At 37.6% G+C, this 8,270-nt stretch overlaps 1 pseudogene; it reads right to left on the bottom strand.

Moving 5' to 3' along the window:
- Window positions 1–523: 523 nt before the first annotated feature.
- LOC111544221 lies at window positions 524–2,427 on the bottom strand (annotated as a pseudogene).
- Window positions 2,428–8,270: the final 5,843 nt, after the last annotated feature.

Genomic DNA, 8,270 nt, shown 5'->3' with positions numbered 1-8,270 from the left:
AAGTCCAACTGATCCAATAAGTTTACAAATAGAAATTTATACTAACAGGGACGCTTTCAAAATCTTAAATTACTTAAGTGTTATTTATATTAGCACAAAATTTATTTAAACCTAAATACTTGACAATAGGACACTGTTGGATAATTTAACAAACATCCTCATAAGAAATTATTAAACATTAAAATTTGCTTTTCAATAAATATTTAATAATAAGGTAGATAACATGCTTTCCTCACATGGAATTTTATGTAACTGTAGCTAAAGCAAAACATCCTGTTCACTGGGTAAAAGACAGACATGGACCTGCTTTATGTGCTTATACTTCAGTGCAATTAAAAAAATACTGTAATTGTAATTTCAGAACTTCAAAATTCTGTTAGGTACCAGTGTTCTCTCTTTTTTTTCATATGGGAAAAGAAAATTCCTTTGAAAACCATTTGAAGCTTGGACAAAAATTCCACAGCTATATTCCTCAGGATCACTTTGCAAAGTCTTCAAGACTCAGATACAGCGAAGCTTCAACTTAACCTTTCAGAGAAGACATTCTATTAGTAGCTTGCATGATCTCGTCAACCAGGAGAAGGTTGGTGTCAATCACAGTGCAGGAGTGAAGAAGCTGTTTCTTTAATCAATAGTTATCCCATACTCCTATTTCTGCTGCTACCATTGGTTCACCTATGTTGAGGTCCACATCCACAAGCAGATTGATTCTGAATATTCTGCTTGAATTTCAACTAATGTTCTTGAAGATCAAAAGCAGAATTCTGAGCAAGAACCTTGGGAATAATCGAGCAATGCATCAGTAAATGCTTGAATTCCAAGCTGTTCACTGCCCTTTACACTGGGCTTGTATTTAATTAGGGCTTCTGCCATTGCCACTTCCACGGCACCAACACCTGGAACTACACAGCCATCATTAACAGCTCTCCTGACAGTCCTCAAGCCATCTCTGATGGCATCAAATACAAGTGTGTGCTTATTTGATCCTTTGATCAATGATGTGACAGAGTGGGGATTGTTACATTTCTCAATAAAGGTGAATTTCTCTTCTCTCAATGTAGACTCACGCACAAGAACTGCGAGTCCCAAGCAGTTGGGATTTAGGTCATCAAAATAAATCAGAGCTACCCTGCCACAAGCAAGAGTCAGCCTGTCCATATTTCTACTTTTAGCTCTGTGCAGACCTACTACACCTTCTTTTGCAAGAGCGTCTAAGGAAAAGAGATCAATTTCCTTTTGATAATAACAACAAATCCTTTATCTGAATCACCGCAGATTTTCCTTTTCAGTTCTATTTTTTTTTTTTTTTTTTTTTTTTTGAGACGGAGTCTCGCTCTCACCCAGGCTGGAGTGCAGTGGCCCGATCCAGGCTCACTGCAAGCTCTGCCTCCTGGGTTCATGCCATTCTCCTGCCTCAGCTTCCTGAGTAGCTGGGACCACAGGCGCCCGCCATCACGCCCGGCTAATTTTTTTGTTTTTTTTAGTAGAGACGAGGTTTCACCCTGTTAGCCAGGATGGTCTCGATCTCCTGACCTCGTGAACCGCCCACCTCGGCCTCCCAAAGTGCTGGGATTACAGGCGTGAGCCAACGCGCCTGGTAAGTTCTATTATTTTTTAACTATATGTTCAATGAATTTTCTTTCTGATTTTATGATTTTTTCTCTCTCTTCTTCACTCTTGTAAATAAAAAGGCCAGAATTTACTTCCTTTTTTCTTGTTCTAATGACACACTACACTTGAGGATGTATGCATCTTCCACCCTTTTCTTCATATCAGGATGCCGTGCTCCATGGTCCAAAACAGGCCTCTAAGCTTGTATCAGTTTCGGGTTTATTTTTCATCTCTATGAGGAGATCAATAGGTTCATCTTGTTTTTTAATGGCCAAAATGGAGTCCACTACAGCCTATGTTAAGACGTCTACAAGTTCAGCATGAACTTTAGTATGAAGAGACGTACTTGTCACATCTCTTAAGTGTTTCTATGTGCATCTCTCTGCTTACGTTGACTTGTTCCAAGAACTGAAGGGCCCTTTCCTTTGGAGTCTCAAATCCTTCAGTGATTGTTCTGGGATGAAGGCCTTCAGAAATGTAGAGGTCGCACTGTTTCAGTAGCTCTCTAATTATTAGGACACGGTAAGTCATACCATCACCGGTTATATCATCCTGAACTGTTGCTACTTTTGCTATTAAGAATACATTTAATAGCATTTGCACTTCGTGAATTTGCATTTTGTGACGCGGCACTTAGCTGTCTTTAGTAAGTTTGATTTGTCCAGCACCAGAAACAGGCGTCCTCATGGTGCCCTTGGATCCCAGGTTGGTCCTCAGTATGTCCTGTAGCCCCCGCACCACACTGATGTTGAGCACCAAAACCAGCTGCACTTGGGCCACCCCAGCCTTGGGGTTCTGGGTCTTCCTGGCAGCCATGGCTGCTCAAGAGGAGGAAGAGCGAAAGACCTGTGCTGAGATCCCAGAGCCAGTGCAGGCTACAGAAGATCCGGATGGTGCCTCCCACTATCCGGGTCTTCTGAAGATTTTTAGTGTACTTAAAACAACCTCCTCTGGGGAGAAGATGCCATCTAAAACTTTCATAAAGAGTGGAAGTCAATTCCTAGTTTTAAAGCTTCCAAGAATAGGCTGACTCTATTGTGAGGGGCTAATGCAGATGTGATTTTAAGTTGAAGCCAAATCTCATTCGTCATTCTGAAAATCCTAGGGTTCACAAGAATTATGCTAAATCTACTCTGAAGATGTGACTCTATTACTGCAAGTTCATGATAGAACTTGAATGGGTGAAGAGTTTCTTCTTATGAATGAGCCAAAAAAAGTGTTTTGTTTTTTAAAGATGGCATTTACTCCCGGTGGACATGCTGTAAGTATTTTGAAATGACAGCAAAGGATTTAGAATATTACATAAACTTAGTTGATAAAGCAGTGGCAGGGTTTGCAGGACTAACTTCAATTCTGAGAGAAGTTTTACAGCATCACACACTACGGAGACATCTTTTGGGACAAGAATGTTCTTGAGTCAACTGATGGAACAAACTTCATTATTGTTTTGTTTTAAGAAATCCTCACAGCTTCCCCAACCTTCAGCAACCACCACTCTGATCAGTCAGCAACCATCAACATTGACGTAAGATCCTACACCAGCAAAACGATTAGGACCTGCTGAAGGCCCTGGTGATGGTTAGCATTTTTTAGCAAGAGCATTTTTATTTAAGGTGTATGTACATTGTTTTGTTGATATAACACTATTGCACGCTTAATAGAATATAGTATATCACAAACATAACGTTTATATGCACAAGAAAACCCCAATTTTTGGCTGGCTCACTTTATTGCAAAATTCACTTTATTGCAGTGATCTGGAACTGAATTGCTAATATCTAAGGTATGCCTGTATTGGAAAATCATTTGAAAGCCGTGTTTTAGTATAGAGCACCTTTGGAATAGTAACTCAGAAAGGTCTATAGGAATTGTCTCCTTCCAATCTTTGTACCTCAGAGATAGAGGAAATGAAGTCCATGGAAGCAATTTAACTTGGCTATGGTGAGTCCTCAACTTAGCAGCAAAGCCCAAGCCCCCAGTGCTGTTTCAGCACACTTCACTATCTCACACAAAGTGGGTTCTTAAAACCTTACTTTGCGAATTAAAAGCACATTCTCATCTGATAATATGCTTCTGACATTGTGGTTGGAAAAGTACAAATGCATACAATGAAAAGAATGACTTTTCAGATTCTCTAGATTATTTTCTGATAGTTTAGCAATTACATGTAGATAATCTGAAATATTAAAAGAAACAAAGAATATAATTCACCCAGGGCATAGATTATGCCAGACTCTTAAAAAAGGGATTTAAGATAAGTTCTGAAGAATGATGATGAAGTGTCAATCAATTGGCAGTAGTAGGAAGAGCATCCCAGGCCAAGAGAATAGCATAAGCCAAATCCTTAAAGTAGGAAATCTCCCAGCACTTTTTCAAATGTGAAATAAAACCATTATGGTTGGAGCACAGCGAGTGAAGCAAAAGCTGATGTTGAAAAAGTGGATAAACATCAGCCTGTTCAGGCCTTATGGACCATGCTGAGGAATTATATTTTACCTTTTATTGTTATAGAAGAACTTTAAAACATCTTAAGCAAGGAAAGGGGATGATATAAATTTTAGAAAATATTCTTCTCAGTTCCATATGCATTATTTATAAGAAGAGATGAAGAATGGAGGTGAGATCATCAGGTAGGAGGTTTATTGTGATAAGCCAAGAGAATACTAGTGATTATTTGAAGACTAGAAAGGTAGCAGTGGAGTTGGAGAGGAATGCACAGACTTGAAGTTGATTTTGGAAGTAGAACTAACAGATTTCGAACAAGCTTCTCTGGTTAGACTAAAATGTTTATTCAAAATTATATAATCAAGTAATATTGCTTATTTGATTATATAATTTGATATACCTCTTTTATTGATTCCTTCTTCACTTATACAGACCAGAAACTGTCAGATCCTCACAAACTGTCAGAGAAGCTATTATCTAGGCTTTATTTTGTCCTCAGGGCACACATCTTTAGTCAGTGTCTATAAAATCCACCTTCTGCACATTCAGATTCTGATTTATCCACTCAACAGTTGTGAGAATATGGACAAGTCATAAAACCCTTTAAACTCATTTCCACGAGGAAAAGAAAACACTTCCCACTAGCCTCCCCCCATCTTAATTCGGTATTTGCTGTGAGGCTTAGTAAGATAATAGGGACATCCTAGTTTCCAAAAAAATTAAAAGCCCTTTTATCACACTTCTCCCTTAAACACACACACACACACACACACACATTTAAAACCACTAAAGAGATGTTTAAAGACACGAATATACAAGGACAATATTGGAAGAGACTTTTCTTTCAACCTTAGCAGCCTAAGGAGAAATACTAACATCATATAAAGAATTCAAGCAAGTCTCCTTAGAGGTAACAAGTGCTACCCAAGCCAAGCACTCAGAGAATTTAATCCACTTTTGGATCTGATTCATTGGAGGAAATGGGCTGGGAGCGGTGACTCACGCCTGTAATCCCAGCATTTTGGGAGGCCAAGGGGAGTGGATCACGCGGTCAAGAGATCGAGACAATCTTGACCAACATGGTGAAACCCATTCTTTACTAAAAATACAAACATTATCTGGCCATGGTGGCGGCGTGTGCCTGTAGTCCCAGCTACTCGTGAGGCTGAGGCAAAAGAATCGCTTGAACCCAGGAGGCGGAGGTCGCAGTGAGCCAAGATCACACCACTGCACTCCAGCCTGGTGATAGAGCGAGACTCCATCTCAAATAAAAAAAGGAAATGACAACTGCCAAGGATGGACAAATATCCGAAGGTCACCTCTAATATGAAAGGTATAGACAGAAATAAACAGAATAAAAAACAACTTGGAAGGAATAGAGCTTATGTGAACAGAAAACAGGAAGAACTTTAGTAGAACTGTAATTTTAATCTTCAGAGAAATAAGAAAAACATTTCAGCCAGCCATGAAACAAGAAGTGCTGTAACAAAATCAAAGAACAAAAACATGTAAGAGTAGAGGTGAGGAACTCAATAGAAAATTTGAAAAAAAACAAAAACAAAAACAAAAAAACCAATTCAGGAAATGATGAAAAGAGAACAGCAAGTTGAGAAAATAGAACATGGGAAAAAATATTAAAAATTATGGAATGAGTTCAGGAGGTCCCACATATAAGTGAGAGGACCTCTAGAAAGAGAACAAAAAAAGAAAGAAAAGGAAATTACTTACAAAATACGTTGGAAAAAATTTCCTGAAATATATACTGCTAACTGATATAAGTGGAATAAAACACATCCAAATTGAGGAAATACAAGGACATAGAATGCAAAGAGAAAAATCTTACAGCCTTCCAGGGAAGAGAAAATAAAATTAGATATCACATATAAGATTGGGATTCAAAGTGTCTTTGGAGTTCTCAAAAAACAATACTTGCGCAATGCCATCAAAATTGTAAGCTAAATAACAAAAAACCTAAAATTTTAATCCAGACTAATTAAAAATTAAATCTGATAATATAATAAAAACATTTTAGTTTAGTTTGCAACATAAAGTTCATGAACCATTGCTCAAAAAGCTTCTGATTTTGTGTTTCATTTCAACACAGGATCTAAGGGATCTAACACAGGAGACAAGTAAGCGGAATCCTCGGGGTCATGCTGAAGGCCAATTCCAGATGACAATTGAATAGACATAAACAGCAACCAGTTAGATTAAGCAGTGTGACCCAAGAAACAGACATGCTAATGGCTATTACTACTAAGAATCCTTCAGCTCTGGGATACCTGGCTCAGGTTACTATCAGCTTGGACCATATGCTGATGAAGTCCCCACTCTTGCTGCTAGACACTGTTGTCAGCTGAGGACATTCACTCTACCATACTGAAATTTTTCTGGGATCTGGAAGTTGGTCATGGTGAGCTCAGAAGAAAAAACAACAAATCAAACCATCCCACTCTCAAACCATATTCATACCAGATATCCAGTATTCGGCTCATTTTAAACATCTGTCAGATGTCAGACTGTGCAGCTTTCTTTATTTCCCTGGGCTCATTCACTACCTTTCCCATTTAATTCTCCAAAAGAAATTCTTATAACTTCCAAAGGAAGCTGAAAGATATACTATGATCTAAAGACTCTACCTAAACTATTTTCTACTAGGATCCTTGTTCTGATGACAATGTGGCTTTTCTTACAGTCTTTGGTGTTTCTCACTCAATTTTTCTACATAAAGATTTTCATATTTATTTATGTATAAATAATTGAAAAATAATTCTAGAATCACTAAGAAAAACACATGCAAGATGTGTGATGCTTAGCATAGTTCCTGATACATAGTGAAATCTCAATGTATCAAAAGCACAATTGTTCAAATTTTATGTAGTCCTTAAATTTCTTGGATTTCCATGAAAGCTTCCATTTGTCCACTCACACCAGTGCCTAAAGGCTGAATGATTAGTGACCTTTCCTTGGTGTTTCCAACTCCCCTCTAGACCTTCACTTTTTCAGTTCTTACAGTATTGGATGAGGTCTAATTTTTACATTAAATCCCATATTCTCATAATACCCATGGAGGCTTTGTTTCCCTGACCAATAAAATTGTGATAACATGCTCTAAGGTCTCTTCCAAATCTGACATTCTATGATTCTCTTAATTCCATCCCACATGATATTGTATGATTTACATATATCTCAGTAAATAGGTAAGGAGTAGATTCAGGCCCATTCATTCATTTTCAGCAGACAACAAGGAAGTTCAGCCCACTATAAGTTTTCATGTACTTCCCAGAACACCAAGAACTGAGTTCTCAGATTTCAAATATATAACCAATAAAAGAGTTTACAATGACTGCATATGAGTTAAATAGACACATAGGCTCACCTGCATAATAGTATATATTTAGAGTACGTGTGCTTAAAATAAGTTAAATAAGAAATAACAACTCCTTCTATTCAGCTGCTTAAGTATACAAAGATAAAATGGAAACTAAAGATTTGTACAATGACTAAGGCCAAGCTGTCTCCACCCATCAACTCCTTCTCATTAATCCTCAATTGTTGCAAAAATATTTAGCTTATATTTAGCTTGTACCCGAAGGAGAACAATATCTCAGAAACTATTCCAAGACAATAAATCAAGAAAGCTGGTTTGTTCACATTTTTTCTTTTTCTTTTTTTTTTTCCCTTCTTGAGGTAAACCTCCCACAGAGAAAGTTATGCCATGCAAGGGACTTCAGCATAATAAATGAAAATAAATTTGTCACCCATGGATTCTTTTCTGTGGCACAGTTCCAACCCACAAGGCTGGACAGAAAAAAAGTGTGTACTTGTGTGTGTGTTTGTATTTGTGTTGCATGGTTTCTTAACTTTATAATTGCAGCTGTTCAAACATTTATCATTTTATGCTACAAAATAAGGAATTCACCGGAGCACAGAGAAGCAGCATATTCTTCCATCAGTTTAGCATTTGTTCTGAGATTTAAACAAAATAAATTAAGATTGCATGTGGTTTTCATGTAAACTAGTCTGGCTCCTCCAAATAAATTCCAAACTTATTCTTTCTTTGCAGGCTGCTTCTGCTGAAAGCATTACCAATCCACCTTTGAATGCCACTTTAGTTATGAAAGTTATTTCACAGTTTAAAAAATGCTTTTATATACATAAAATAGGGCAGCAGAATATAGGAGGAAGAGACACTGCCTTTGGAGTCCGAAGAT

Source organism: Piliocolobus tephrosceles, chromosome 2 (genome assembly GCF_002776525.5).
Source record: "Piliocolobus tephrosceles isolate RC106 chromosome 2, ASM277652v3, whole genome shotgun sequence".
NCBI lineage: Eukaryota > Metazoa > Chordata > Mammalia > Primates > Cercopithecidae > Piliocolobus > Piliocolobus tephrosceles.
Note: the sequence above shows the minus strand (reverse complement) of the source record. Positions and strands in the feature narration are given on the sequence as shown.